The sequence below is a fragment of the Perognathus longimembris genome, chromosome 1 (assembly GCF_023159225.1).
Source record: "Perognathus longimembris pacificus isolate PPM17 chromosome 1, ASM2315922v1, whole genome shotgun sequence".
Taxonomy (NCBI): domain Eukaryota; kingdom Metazoa; phylum Chordata; class Mammalia; order Rodentia; family Heteromyidae; genus Perognathus; species Perognathus longimembris.
In genome coordinates, this window is record NC_063161.1 from 58,732,986 (window position 1) to 58,748,703 (window position 15,718).

Sequence of the window (15,718 nt, forward strand, 5' to 3'; positions counted from 1 at the left end):
CTGTGTTACAGTAAACTAAGGTGGTGTTAAGGAGGAAAGTTCCAGAATCCCACCTACTAAATCACAAGCTCTTCAGGCAAAAGTTAGCCATCTTTATTATAATGACAGGGTGATTCCTTTGCAGATTAAAATTAGAGACTCATGCCAGATGCTGGTGGCTCATGCTTGGAATCCTAGCTGCTCAGGAGACTGAGATCTGAGGATCAGGAAGTAAAGCCATCCCACCCTCCAAAAATAAAAAGTCTGTGAGACTCTGAATCCAATTAACTAGCAAAAAGCCAGAAATGGAGCTGTAGCTCAAGTGGTAAAGCACCAGATTTGAGCAAAAAGGTTAAGGGAGAGCACAAGACCTTGAGTTCAAGCCTTTATTAATTAGTTGGCACACATACACCGCCCCCCACACACAATGAATGAATGACTAAATAAATACTCTGGAGACTCATAGGTAGAAAGAATTATGGGTGCTCCAGGCTCCAGATAAAATCTGTGACTTAGATGGACACAACATTCAGCAAGCAGAATTTGAGACGTTTTCCCCCCACTCAAATCATGGTTTTCTTTGTGCCTTTTCTGTTTCCCTTCCATCACAAACATTAGTCATGGACAGACTATTCATTCTTGTTGGCTTGTTTGATTTTTGTTGTTTTGTTTTGTGCTAGTACTGGGTTTTGAACTCAAGGCCTGGGCTTTTGTGCTGAAGGCTAATGCTCTACCATATGAGCCACACCTCCACTTCCTGCTTTCAGTCTCACAGACTTTCCTGATCCAGCTGGCTTTAAACTTTGATCCTCACGTCTCAGTCTCCTGAGTAGCTAGGATTACAGACATGTGCCACAGGCTTTGCATCATTCTTTTGGAAAATATAAGCATTATACATTTACAGATAATTTTTAATTATTTTACTGATGTGTATATTGGCCTAAGTAATTCATCACTTAAAATGAATAAGTTGGTACAAAAGGTTTCTTTCTGACACTCAAAAACTAGAAAATTAGCATTTGAAATTCAATTAATTCACCACCAGCACATGAAATTTTCTTGAGAATCTTACTCATACAATTTCTGTATTCTGAAGATGATTTTCAAAATTACTTAAAAGATAGTGGTTATTGCTCAATGTCAGCCACCTATAATCCTAGCTACTCAAGAGGCTGAGATCTGAGGATAGAGGTTCAAAGCCAGCCAGGGAAGACAAATCTGAGAGTCTTACCTCCAGTTAACTAGCAAAAAGCCTGAAGTGGAAGGATTGCTCAAGGAGCAGAATTGCATCTTTGAATGCCATAAAGCTAAGCAAGAGCCTAATACCCTGAGTTCTTGCCCTAGCACCTGCCACAACTTTACAGCTGACCTTTCCTGGATTTTCTCATCTTCACCTTGCGTCAATATGAAGAACAATGAAAAGAACGTAGCAGTGGAATCTGGCATGGATCCAAATCTTACTTTGCTACACACTGTGAATTTGGCCATGTTTCATCTCTGAAACAAGTGGTTTTGTCTAAATTTTTTTTTTTGCCAGTCCTGGGCCTTGGACTCAAGGCCTGAACACTGTCCCTGGCTTCTTTTTGCTCAAGTCTAGCACTCTGCCACTTGAGCCACAGCACCACTTCTGTCCGTTTTCTGTATATGTGGTGCTGGGGAGTTGAACCCAGGGCCTCATGTATACAAGGCAAGCACTCTTGCCACTAGGCCATATTCCCAGCCCTTGTCTAAAATTTTTGACTGCTAAATATATATTGTATGGACCATAAGAAGGATGAAATCAAATAGTGTTAAGTAAACATCTAGTATATTCTAGCACATCTTCTACTATCTTCCATATAAATCTTTAAGTTCTCTTTCACTGAAGAACTGGTCTAATATGAATACTTAGCAGATTTTTAATAGAAAAATACCAGATTCTCTGCATCATATCTTTCATTTAATATCTACCTCCTTTCTCTGTCTATGTTTCTCTGTCTCTGTCTCTCTCTCTCACTCTCCCCCTCCCCCCTCCTATTGTGAGACAGCATCTTATTGTGTATCCTGTGGACTCTACTAATTTTTTTTTTCATGTGTGTACTAGGGCTTGTACTCAGAGCTTCTGGCTTAGCTTTTTCCGCTCAAGTCTGGTATTTTACCTGTTGAGTCACACCTTGACTTCTTGCATTTGATTGGTTAAATAAAGATAAGAATCTCAGTTGTTGTTGTTGTTGTTGTTGTTGTTGTTGTTGTTTCTCCCTGGCTGACTTTGAACTACTCTCTCCAGATCTAAGCCTCCTAAGTAGCTAGGATTCCTGATGTGAGCAACTGGTGCCTGGCTAAGCTTAGATTATTTTTCCATATCAAGAGGGCCAATACAACTAACTCTTTTATAGAGTTCATCATCAGCCTACAGTAGAGCTACATGCTTTAAGGGCATGTATTTCAATTTAGCTACCTAGCAGTCAGGATAATAAAGGAAATCAATGCTGTTGGCTCACACACCTGTTCTGAAATATCATAAGAGGAAACACAATGCTGCTAGAGAAACAAGATCTGGAAGTTCATCTTTCAGTGGAGATGGTCACCAATCAAGCTTTAGAACTGAGATCCGAAAAACCTACAATAAATACCCAGACTCAGATACAGGTAAAGGCTTCTATTCTTTATTCCCCCTCTTTAAGGAGCAAGAAAGCAAGTGAAAGCTTGTCATAGAGTGCTTGTCTATAAGACTCCACAGTAAGTAGATTATTAGATCCAAAGTCAAACAAATTTCCCCAACTCTACATATTGTGACTTTTTTTGGGGGGGGGCCAGTCCTGGGCCTTGAACTCAGGTCCTGAGCACTGTCCCTGGCTTCTTTTTGCTCAAGGCTAGCACTCTGCCACTTGAGCCACAGCGCCACTTCTGGCTGTTTTCTGTATATGTGGTGCTGGGGAATCGAACCCAGGGCCACATGTATACAAGGCAAGCACTCTTGCCACTAGGCCATATCCCCAGCCCCATATTGTGACTTTTTAATCTCAGTGTAACTTTGCTCTTTTTCCTCTTGTTATTGTCTTTAGTTTCTGGCTCATCCTGCCTTTCTAATTTATAGAGCACAGTACAGAGAATTACAGAAAATATTTATGTTTTGCTAGAGTAATGAGGTGCTTGTAGGAATTTCAACTTGAAAGACCAAATGTTACAAAGGGAATAGAAAGCTAGGTCTGGTGGCTCACACCTGTAATCCCAGATACTCAGGAGGCTGAGATCCAAGGATCACCATTCAAAGCCAACTTTGGCAAGCAAGTCCATGAGACTCTTGCCCCCAATTATACCAGCCCTCCCACCCCCTAAAAAAAAAGAAACAAAATATGACGATAGGTGATTCCCCTAGAAGATCAGTAATAACCTTATTTCTACTCCTTACTCCATTAAATTGCTAGGATTAAGAAAACATACAAAAGTTAAAAGAAAGGAAATAAACCAAGGAAAGTGGAGATGAGGCTATGGTTACAAAACCCTTATAAATGTGTTTTTAAAGGCTCATTCATTTTCCAGGAAATGGAATGTGAAAGCTGTCAGCACTTACATTAATGTACTTTCAGTTTCCCACAGGAAATTTTAATATTCACTCAGACACTTAGGACTAATCATACATAAATGGGTAGAAGTGAAAAGCTATTTGCATAACTTTACCTGCAAATTTTAAAGTTCGAATGGCAGTGGGTGGGGGGATTCAAAGTCCTTAAAAAAAAATAACACGATGAATGTTCACTTTACATTCTAACTAATTCATCAGAAAGCCACCATTGAGCCAAATACTGGTGGCTTGCACCTGTAATCCTAGCTACTCAGGAGGATGAGATCTGAGGATGGAGTTTTGAAGCCAGCCAGGACAGGATAGTCCATGTGCCCCTCATCACCTGTTAATCTCCAAAAGGCTTGAAGAGGAGCTTTGGCTTCAGTAGTAGAGCACGAGCTTTGAGCAAAAAAGTTTAGAGACAGTGCCCAGGCCCTGGGTTCAGACCCAGGACCAGCATACACACACACACACACACACACACACACACACACACACACACACACACACACACACATGCACACGCACACGCACACACACACGCACACAATGGGGGAAAAAAGACATCCTTGGAAAAAGAAACCTTCCATCCCATGTTTTTTTGTTTGTTTGCTTTTCTTTTCTTTTCTTCGAATAGTTTTGTTATCTTTAAGTAGTTGTACAAAGGTGTTTCCATTCACTGAAGCAGTTTATGAATATAGTGAGTGCATCTTGATGAATGTCAGCCCTTTCACCATTCTCATCCACCCCTCCCAACCCACCCATCCCCTTACTTATCTTAATTTTAGGTTATCTGTTGAATTGGTTTGTGTGGTTTTTTTTTTTTTTTTTTTGCAATTTAACCAAGCATTTTATGTGCATCCCATATTTTTAGTTACTAAGTATGCATATATGCAAATACAGTAACTAATGCACATTTTCTTTTCTTTTTATGTCAGTACTAGGGCTTGAACTCAGGACCTTGTACTCATACTTGGCTTTTTCTCTCAAGACTGGCCCATTGCCACTTCAGCCAGTTCCAGCTTTCTGCTGATTAGTTGGAGTTAAGAGTTTCAGGTGTGGCTGGCTGGCTGGCTTCAAACATGATCCTTAGATCTCAGTCTCTTGAGTAGGTAGGATTATAAGCATGCACTACCACTGTTGCCCAGCTAAATTCACCTTTTCAAATAAGATCAGTCAAAAGTAGACATGTAGCCTTTTCTTGCTTCTGTATTTTTAAAAAATAGGATCACCATTCAAGAGAGAAAAATGAGATATAGCTCTAAGTTTAGTTCACAAAACTAATCTGTTCAAAGGATAACATTTTTATGCTTGTACAGCTGATATGAGTAAATGTTATGCAAGTAGAGAATGATGAAAGGAGTTACTAATTCTGAGCTTAGAAGAGGATTACATTGTTCTTTTTCTCCCCTGATGCTAAATTGAATCAGCTAATTTAATACAACATCTCTTTAAAAATACTGTACGACAGTTGGGTTCATACACTCATGTAATTTATGATCTGATAAATAAAAGATATTGAGTTTCTTGTTAGTTGACACTAAAATAGTTAAGTAATTTCCACTGCTTTCAGTAGTGGAAGAGCTTCTCAACCGCTCTCAAGTTTAACCTTTGTTAAACTTGTATGTTAACTCAGGTATGGCTATGAATTCAAAGTTTGATTTAACCAGTTGGGTGCTGTGCTATAACCCTAGCTTTTCAGGAGACTGAGATCTGAGAATAATGGTTCAAATCTATCCCAGGTAGAAGTCTATGAAATTCTTATCTCCAATTAATGAGCTAATAAATTAAAAACCAAGAAAAAAAGAAGCTTGGCTTTTTGCTCGAATGGCCACACGTCTAACTTACATAATTTATTTATTGTCAAAGTGACGTACAGAGTTTACATCATATTGTTTTGTAAGTATTGCTGTTGCATTGGTTTGTCTTTTATCCTTTGTCTCTCCATTTTGATGTTTCCTTCCCTAGTTCCAGTAAGCCTGTATACAATACCCAGGGTACCAAGATCAGTAACAGTGACATCAAGAAAAGAAAGACAGGGCTGGGGATATAGCCTAGTGGTAAGAGTGCCTGCCTCGGATACACGAGGCCCTAGGTTCGATTCCCCAGCACCACATATACAGAAAACGGCCAGAAGCGGCGCTGTGGCTCACGTGGCAGAGTGCTAGCCTTGAGCGGGAAGAAGCCAGGGACAGTGCTCAGGCCCTGAGTCCAAGGCCCAGGACTGGCCAAAAAAAAAAAAAAAAAAGAAAAGAAAAGAAAGACAAAAGAAAATGGCATAATTTCACACAGTACATTGAAAATAACTATCCAAAAGATTATAAGCAAGACCATGCTAAAGCCACCAGGACAACTATGTTCATTACAACACAGTTTGCCATTGCTAAACTATGGAATCAACCCAGATGCCCCTCAGTAGATGAATGGATAAAAAAATATGGTACATATTCACAATGGATTTCTATGCCTCTATCAGAATGAATGACATTGCCCCATTTGTATGGAAATGGAAGGACTTGGAAAAGAATTATACTAAGTGAAGTGAGTTAGACCCAAAGAAACATAGACTCTATGGTTTCCCTCACGGGGAGTAATTAGTACACCTCTAGGATAATCCTAGCAGAAGATCATAAGAGCTCAATAGCTAGTACATATGAACACATAAGATGATGTTATGTGAAATGAACTCCAACTTCTAGAAATAAGAACTACTTTTTTTTTTAAACTCTGCCCATCCTGAAGCTTGAGCTCTGGGCCAGGGTGCTGTCCTTGAGCTGCTTTTGCTCAAGGCTAGCACTTTACCATTTGAGCAACAGTGCCACTTCTGACTTTTTCTGTGATTCAATTAGAGCTAAGCATCTCCTGGACTTTCCTGCCCTAGCTGGCTTCGAACTGTGATCCTCTGATGTCAGCCTCCTGAGTAGCTAGGATTACAGGCATGAGCCACCAGCACCAGGCTTGAAGAACTATCTTTAGATAATTGTAGAAAGGAGTTTTGATTCAGCATGTTAATTTATTAGTTCAATGCATATTGTTCAATGTCACTCCTTTCTGAGTGCTTTCTTTTTTTTTTTTTGGTCAGTCCTGGGGCTTGGACTCAGGGCCTGAGCACCGTCCCTGGCTTCTTTTTGCTCAAGGCTAGCACTCTGCCACTTGAGCCACAGCGCCACTTCTGGCCATTTTCTGTATATGTGGTGCTGGGGAATCGAACCCAGGGCCTCATGTATATGAGGCAGGCACTCTTGCCACTAGGCCATATCCCCAGCCCCAATGTCACTCCTTTCTATCCTTCTTCGCTGCTCCTTATTTTAAACTTTTAATGGGCTTCAGTTTGTGTGAAATTTCAGTCAGACCATTTTGCATTATTGAATATCAATGTCAGAAAAATGAATTCTTGGCTCACATTGTGGTTTGGATGTCAGGCAGCTTATTTTCAATAACTTCAACAATATTATGGCTTGAATGTGCATTGTCCCTTCCACAAAAGGCTCATGGTCCCCACCTGGTGGCAATATGAGTCAGGAGGAGGCTAACTTCACAATGGGTTAATCCACTGAATAATTCGTACTGAATGGGAAATTGTGCTATGGGGCCTAGCAAGCTCATGCCTGTAATCCTTGTTATTCAGGGGACTGAGATGTGAGGATCCAGGTTCAAAGCCAGCCCAGGCAGGAAAGTCTGTGAGTCTTTTATCTGCAATTAATCAGCCAAAGAACAAGAATTGGAGCTGTGGCTTAAGAAGTAGAGAGCGCTATGCCTTGAGCACAAAAGCTCATGGACTGTGCCCAGGCCCTAAATTCAAGCCCCAGGACTGACACAAAAAGAAAAAGTAAAAGAGGTGGGGCCTTGATGAAGACAGTGGTCACTGGTGAAGCGACTTTGAAGAATATACAGGAAGCCAGCTTTGTTCACAGTAATTCTGTGCAGTTTCTTCACTTGTAAATACTGCTTGTTTATATATTAACATTTTCAGTGGTTTTTCTTATGAGCAACACTAAAAAAAAAATAGGAACTGATGACTCATGCTTGTAATCCTAGCTACTCGGGAGGCTGAGATTTGAGGATCACAATTTGAAACCAGCCTAGGCAGGAATGTCCCTGAGTCTCTTATTTCCAATTAACCAGAATCAAGTCAGAAGTGGAGCTGTTGTTCAAGTCATAGAATGACAGGGTTGAGTGAAATACCCAACTGAGAGCACACTGGCCCCAAGTTCAAACCCTAGTACCAGCACCAAAATAAAATTTAAGTAAGTAGAATCCATAAACATTTGGATAGTACAACCTAAAATTTAGGTGACAAAAGTAATGAGGAACATATCATGATTTACACTTTCTCTGGCTCTGCCTTTCCATTCTCCCACAGCGCCAGCTATCTGGGCTTCAAGTGAGGCTGGAATGGTGTTGGGTTGTTGTTTTGTTTTGTTTGTTTTTCATTGTGTGCAAGGGAAGCAGAAAGACGATTGCACAGCCAGCCCTCTCTCCATGCAGCATATGTGGAAAGGCAGCCCTTTGATTTCTGTGGATTGTAGCAATTTTCACATTTTGTTACTGTTGATGGCTTTGAGCTCTCACTTTGTGTGCGATCTGACACCCTTAACTCCAATCCAAGTGACCTACTTTTTTCTTTCCCAACTGCAGTGGCTGTGTCCTGGCATTTTGTAGCCAGGTTGCCTCATTATGTAGTGACGTGTATCCTTATAACACCCCTCCTCTGTCTTCAGTTCCTTGGACAGCTGATACTGGGTATTTTGTGGTCACAAGTGAGGCAATTGGCAGAGGAGAGGCAGGACAATGATCTCTGGTTCCCTAAAGATCTCTGAGTAGTAACAAGATTTTAAACATTTCATTGTTAAAGCCCTGAAATTTTATATCTAAAGTGACAACATCAAAGATCCTCTTAAACAACATATGGAAAAAGGAAAGAAAAATAGATCATAGGCACTGTCTACTTAATATCAAAGTGGAGTTCTCTACTGTATAAAATTGTGTATGTGTATGTGTGTTGTTGCTGTTGTTGTTCTTGTTGTTTGGTTGGTTGGTTGGTTTTGTTTTTGTGCCAGTACTGGGGCTTGAATTCAGGGCTTGGCACTGTATCTTAGCTATTGTGCTCAAGCCTCCGGGCACTCTACCTCTTGAGCCACAACTTCACTTCTGGCTTTTTGATGGTTAATTGGATATAATAGTCTCAGGGATTTTCCTGTATGGGCTAGCTTTTAATCATAATCCTCATATTTCACCCCCCCTGAGTAGCTAAGATTATAGGGGTGAGCCACCAGGATCTAGCTAAAGGTGTCCTTAAAACTCATATAACCCTGCAAGAATTCTTTATTGACACCATTTTATAAATAAAGAATTGGAGACTCCTAGACTTATTGGATACTTTTTATCCTGAGTGACACATCTTGCAGCTGACATGGTGAGATTTACACTCAAGTGTGTTGGAACTCAAAGCTCATGATTTGTACACGAAACATTGCTAATGCATCAGAACCTAGATGACACATGCACAATTAGCACAAGACCTGGGGTGTACGATGAAAGTTTGATGAGTCAGTGAACAAGTACCTTGCTGTGCATTACTTTACCAGATTGGCTTTCGTGTTACCTGGCAAGGTTGCTGAACCAGTGAGCCCTGATTGCTGTGTTAGCAGGAAAGAAAGGCGGCATCCTAAACAGATCACTCAGCATCTAGGTCAACCTAGGAGAGACACAATCCAAAGAAACCAAAAAGGAAAAAAAAATCACAAAAATGCTATGTAATAGTATAAAATGTGAGAAGGATGGTAGTGAGGTGAATAGAAATAAATAACTCAGTCGAGATGACAAAGTGCTGCTCAGAGATGGTCTTACAGCTATGATCTGGTCCCTTCTTTCCCCCTTTGTACGTGTGTGTGTGTGTGTGTGTGTGTGTGTGTGTATGTGTGGTAGTACCAGAGCTTGAACTCTGGGCCTAGATGTTATCCCAAGGCTTTTTCAGTTCAAGGCTGCTACTCTGCCACTTGAGCCACAGCTTCACGTCTGGCTTTTTGGTGGATAAAGAGTTTCATGGAATTTCCTGCTCAGGCTGGCTTTGAACCACAAACCTTAGATCTCAGCCTTCTGAGCAGCTAGGATTACAAAGCATGAGCCACAAGCACCTGGTCACTCCTGGCCTTTTGTTATTTACTTGGAGATAAAACTCTCTTGGATTAATCTTCCCCTGGGGTTGGTTTTGAACCTCAAGCCTCAGATCTCAACCTCCTGAGTAGCTAAGGTTACAGTCATGAGCCACCATTGCCTGGTGCTCCTTCTTTCTCTCTCTCTCTCTACCATTTTTCATTCAGGATCACACAACAAAGCAATCATAGAAGTGAGATTAGGTCCAGAGCCTTCTTTTTTCCCATTAGGAAATACTACCTCCCATTCCCACACTCAAACTTTGAATTCATAACGTGCAATTGAACCCACTGGGAGCTGTATTTTCTCATGAACATTACCCATTATTTATTTCAAATGTTTTTTTCTATTCCAGGCTTGAGCTCTAGAATAGAAAGAGTTGAATTTCATTTCCATTAGAAACATCTAAGACAAGCTGTGACAATAAGAATACACCTGAGAATCCGCGGGGGATTTCTCCCCACTTGTCTCCTCTGTCAGTGAGACAGAAGAGTTCAGTGGAAAATATCAGGACACTGACAGTGTTGAGAAAGGGAGGGTAAAAGGGAGAGAGAGAGGAACATAAGGAGGTGGGGGAGGAGAGGCAAAGAAGGGAAGGAGGAAAGGGGGGAAGGAAAGCCGTTGGGAAGGAAGAAGGAGCAAAAAACAGTCAACACATGAAACCAAGTTTAAAGTTGGTTGCAGTGTCTGGCTAAAGCCAGGGAACATGAGAGCTGGGATTTCATCAGAGCTGAGTTATTGTTCTGTGACCAAAAAAAAAAAAAAAAAAAAAAAGAAAAAGAAAAAGCTCAAGAAGAAACAATAGCCAGTAAGTTAGAACTTTGAAATGAGCACCTTTTAAAAAGGAGAAGAAAAAGGGACTAGACTAGAATCATGTGTTTTAGCCATGTCAAAAGACAGAGTGTGGATAAAGTTTAAAGGTATCTCAGAGAAAAGAAAGAAAAAAAAATCAGCAGGTGAAGGGGGGGGGGTGGAGATGGGGAAACCAGTTCTGAAAACCACCAAGCATCAGGAAGAAGACAGATCAGATTATGACTTTAAGGATAAGTGGGATAAATCACTGGTTTAGTGAGTCTGGGGACCACAGGCAGAATCTGTCTCTCCATGATGAGAACAAGTAGAAATATGGGCCCAGGAATCAGTGTGGCAGATATAGCTGCCCTGACCAGCTCTTCCTCCTCCCCTCCCTTTCCTCCCTCCTCCTCCTCCTCCTCCATCTCCTCCTCCTCCCCCTCCTCCTCCCCCTCTCCCTCCCCCTCCTCTTCCTCCCCCCATCTTCTTTCCATGCTAGTACTTGTGCTTGAACTCAAGACCTCCTCCTTTTGCTTGGTTCTTTTGTGCAAATTTGGCACTCTACTACTTAGGCTGTGCCTCCCACATCCGGCTTTTTGCTGGCTAGTTGGAGATAAGAATCTCATGGACTTTTATTGGCTGGGCTGGCTTTGAACCACTATTCTCAGATCTCAGACTCCTGAGTAGCTAGGTCTAAGCGATGGGCACCTGGCAGCTGCAGCTTCTTAAGGAGAAACTCCAGCCCAGTCTAGTCGTAGCATCAGAGTTAACTGTATAAAAAAATGGATGGAAATTGTCAAGTGGAATGACAGGTAAGGGACCAGGAAACAGAAATGAAAAGTTCCAGGAAGAATTTGACTTATTTTTTCACTATTACATAAAAATGCCCCCTGACTTTCCTCTTGATGTGTAAATCCAAGATGCACATGAATTGTACAACATGCTGAACTACAGCAAGAGAAGAGAAAAATAAGCAAGAAAGGCAACATAATCCTAGCTACTCAGGAGGCTAAGATCTGAGGATAGTGGTTGGAAGCCAGGACAGGCAGAAAAGTCTGAGAGACTTTTACCTCCAGTTAACTAGTTAAAAGTAGTGGCTCAAGTGGTAGAGTGCCAACCTTGACTAACAACTTTCTATAGATAGGAAGTTATACAGTACTTCTAAATCTGATATACCATGCTTATTTATCTGTCTTTGTGTAAAGGAGTATTTTCAGGTCTAGCTTGCTTTGCTTTTCTGCTTAACAGTCAGAGGATATATTGCATGTAGAATATCAACTAATTTCAATTTCACTTTTCAAACTACATGTGTATCTCTCTTTTCAAATTTTCATTAATTGCTATTTAAAACTCAAGAAGCAAATGGATTTTTAGAAACATCATCTCCCATTTTATAAACCTATTATGCAAGTTCTCACTCTATGAGAACTGTTCGGTAAGGAACATCTATACGTAAGTTTAGGTAAAACAAAATGCCTAACATACAAAATACATTTGACTACTAATAACAAAGATTAGAAATCATAATGGCTCAGGCAGAATAGAATTTTTTTTAATGTAAAGTATGTCTTAAGTTAGATGCCGGTGATTCACACCTGTAATCCTAGCTACTAAGGAGGCTGACATCTGAGGATCTCTGTTTGAAGTCAGCCTAGATAGGAAGATCCATGAGACTCTTATCTCCAATTAACCACCAAAAAAAAAAAAAATACCACACACACACACCCCAAAATTGGAAGTAGAGCTGTGGTTCAAGTAGTAGAGCATTAGACTTGAGTAAGAAACCACAGGGACAGTATCCAGGCCCTGAGTTCAAGCCTCAGGATCTACAAACACACACACACACACACACACACACACACACACACACACACACTTCTTTTGTATTGTCTCCCAAATAGATTGCAGCCCTAAATTCCTCTAACATGGAAAAGTAGATGTATTTTGTGAGTACAAAATGACGAGAAGGACATTAAAATGTGATACTTCAACCTGAGCATCAGTGGTTCATGCCAGAAGTACAACCATGGTTCATGTGGTAGAGTGCTAGCCTTAAGTCAGAAAAGCTCAGGGACAGCACTTAGGTCCAGAGTTAAGGTGCAGTATTGTCAAAAAAAAGGTGGCCTCCATTATATACTATATAGGAGAGACTGTCTCCTATGTTCATTTAGCATCACCAGGAAAGACAAAAACAAAGCATCAGATACTACATATAGGCTGTGAATATTCCTCTGAGCCATTTAAACAACCCTAGCCCACAGGAGATACCAGATATGAGGTGCTTTGTAAAATGCTTCTCCAAGACAGACTGAAAATCCCACCGAAAATCATACATTAAAACTTTTTGCTTTCTTTCACTTGGATTCTAATATTCATTTTTATCAGTATCAGCTACTCCTTTGAACCAGAATGTTCTCTGGTTCTTTCATTGTATCATTTTTTAGGATTCCTTCACTAGGAAGAGTAATAAAAAGATATTATTTTCTTGAAACTGATCTTTTCACCCAAGCTGTTTGTTTTGTTTCTTCAGTGACTCATTAAGAGAGCCCAAAGCCCAGCCAGAATGAAGGAATCTTCTGTTTAATTTTCTATTTGCTAAAAGTTTTAGTAGTCTTGCCAGGGTTTTACTGTTTATTGTTTGGGGCTATAATTACATGCATATAGTAAAAGTTAATGTCAGCCAAGACATGTGGCTTAATCTTCATTTTTATGACCCAAGGAAGGTTTTTTTCTTTTTGCTTTTTTGTTTACTTTTTTCCTTTTTCACTGGGGCTTGAACTCAGAGTCTGGTGTTCTCCTTTAGCTTTTCCACTCAAGGCGAGCACTCTTCCACTTGAGCCACAACTCCACTGCTCAGCTTTTTGCTGGTTAATTGGAGATAAGAGTCTCACAGACTTTCCTGTCCAGGCTGGCTTAGAACCATAATCCTGAGGCTTCCTGATTACAGGCTTGAACCACTGGCACTCAGTTCCAGGAAGATTTTCTTTCTATCTTACAAAATGATTATTTGGAGCTTTACCAATCTATGTGTGTGTGACCCAAGACTCTACAGTTAGTAGTGATATTGTGGTTTTGTGACCCTGAATAAGAAATCAACTTTAGACAATTGCTCTGGATGTTTAGAAATTTGGTCTACTTTGATTTGCTCTGTTTTTTAAGAAACATTATTTGAATTATACTATATTATAATGAATTGTGTTGAATGTCATGCTACCTGTGAATAGAAGCCTGGCACTCACTGGGCATTTTGCTTGATTCCTAGATAACTATAAGACAGCAATTTTGGCATATGAAGCTCAGAGAGGTTAAATAGCTTTGTTTATGGCCATATAACTTATGGCTTTTAATCGTCTCACACCAGGGTTTCTTCTCTGGAAATCGCTAAAACAAAGAATCCAGCATTTTAGAACATAATTATTTCAAAAGTTACAGAAGGAATGATTCTCTTCTGACAAGTTTTTAATTCAGAGAAGAGAGAAGATAAATGGATGACTCCTTATAGGTATTTTGTTTGCCTGTTTTGTGGGAGTTTATTTGCCAGGCTAGTTATCAATATACTTTATAGGGGGTTGTTGTTGTTGTTTGTTTTTGGTACCAGTGCTGGGGCCTCATGCTCTTTCTTGGGTTTTCTGCTCAAGGCTAGCATTCTACCCCTTAAGCCATACCTCTGTTTATGGTTTATTGCTGGTTAATTAGAGATAAGAGTCTTGTGGAGGGCTGGGAATATGGCCTAGTGGCAAGAGTGCTTGGCTCATATACATGAAGCCCTGGGTTCGATTCCCCAGCACCACATATATAGAAAATGGCTAGAAGTGGTGCTGTGGCTCAAGTGGCAGAGTGCTAGCCTTGAGCAAAAAGAAGCCAGGGACAGTGCTCAGGCCCTGAGTCCAAGGTCCAGGACTGGCAAAAAAAAAAAAAAAAAAAAAAAAAAAGAGTCTTGTGGATTTTTCTACCTGGGCTGGCTTTGAACTGCAATTCCCAGATCCAGCTTCTGCAGCTAGGATCACAGGCTTGAGCTGCTGGTACCTAAGGCAATTGCCTTGTAATCATGGGCAAGGAGGCCTGGGTGAAGCAGCTAGCATAGCCAATGCTGACTTGACACTTAAACCAAGCAGAGTCAATCCTAAGCTTTGCCTGAGGAATTTGGAAGTTGGACTTAGCAAAGCTATTTAATCCTGCACGTAGCTTAAGCTGTGACTATTTATTTGTAATTTATAGGCTGGCCATATTTTGCCATTATTTAACTAATTTAAGTAGAGAGGTTTCATTTGTGGTGGAGGGAAGAGAGGAAGTGATTGAGAGGAAGAGAGAGATTGAGAAAGAATAGAGAGCTGATGGAGGGAGCAAATGCATCAAGTTCCCTGAGATTCCACTGTACTTCCACTTATAATCCATCTTTTTATTTGCATAGATTTTCCTAAGGCTTTTTCCCCCCTGGAACTTGAACTCAGAATCTCTCAGCTTCTACCACATGAGCCATGCCTCCAGCCCCTCTATATGTCACCTGAAAATGGCTTGTCTCTTCTAAACACTGTCCTACCCCTGAAACCTATTGATTCCCTCTGTCTATGCCTCCTCCAAAATCTCTCAAAACTACAGGTAAAAATTTGATACTATTTCTTTCTATCTGCCAAAGAGGATTATGTGGGTGCTCAAATTTGTCTATATAGGTATGATTTTTGGAGTAGCTCTAGCAAATGTTCAATAACTAGAGGTAGAATGGTTGAGGAAAAATTTGGAAATTATTTATAGTGACAACAGAGCAATGGACCCAAGGTCCTTGGGGTTTTTAAGTCAAACTTCTATACTGACCAAAAATGAAAATTCAAAACAAAACCCCAAAAAGCATTTTCTGGAAGATACTAGAATGGTCCCACTGTAACTGTATTCCCCTCTTATTCAGGCTGAGAACACAGAAGTCCTGTCTAAGTATGACTATGAATTATGGGAATGTTATTTCTTTTTCTCATCAGTACTTTTAAGCACTGCCAACTTCCTTAAGCAAAATTTCTCCTAGTCACCAGGATATGAATCAGCCTAAAAATAAAAAAGCAAGTGAACTCTGCAGTTTCCCCAGTGCTGAACAATGCAGGCAAAACTGGTAAAGCAAGATGAACCATGAGGTGAGGAAGAACTCCATCAGAATGAAATGCCTCCCCACATGTCCCTGAATTGAGTTCTCAATTCAGATGAAATTTTGCTTTGTCCTGAATATGAACTGTTTTAAAGAGAGTTGAGATAAGAAGT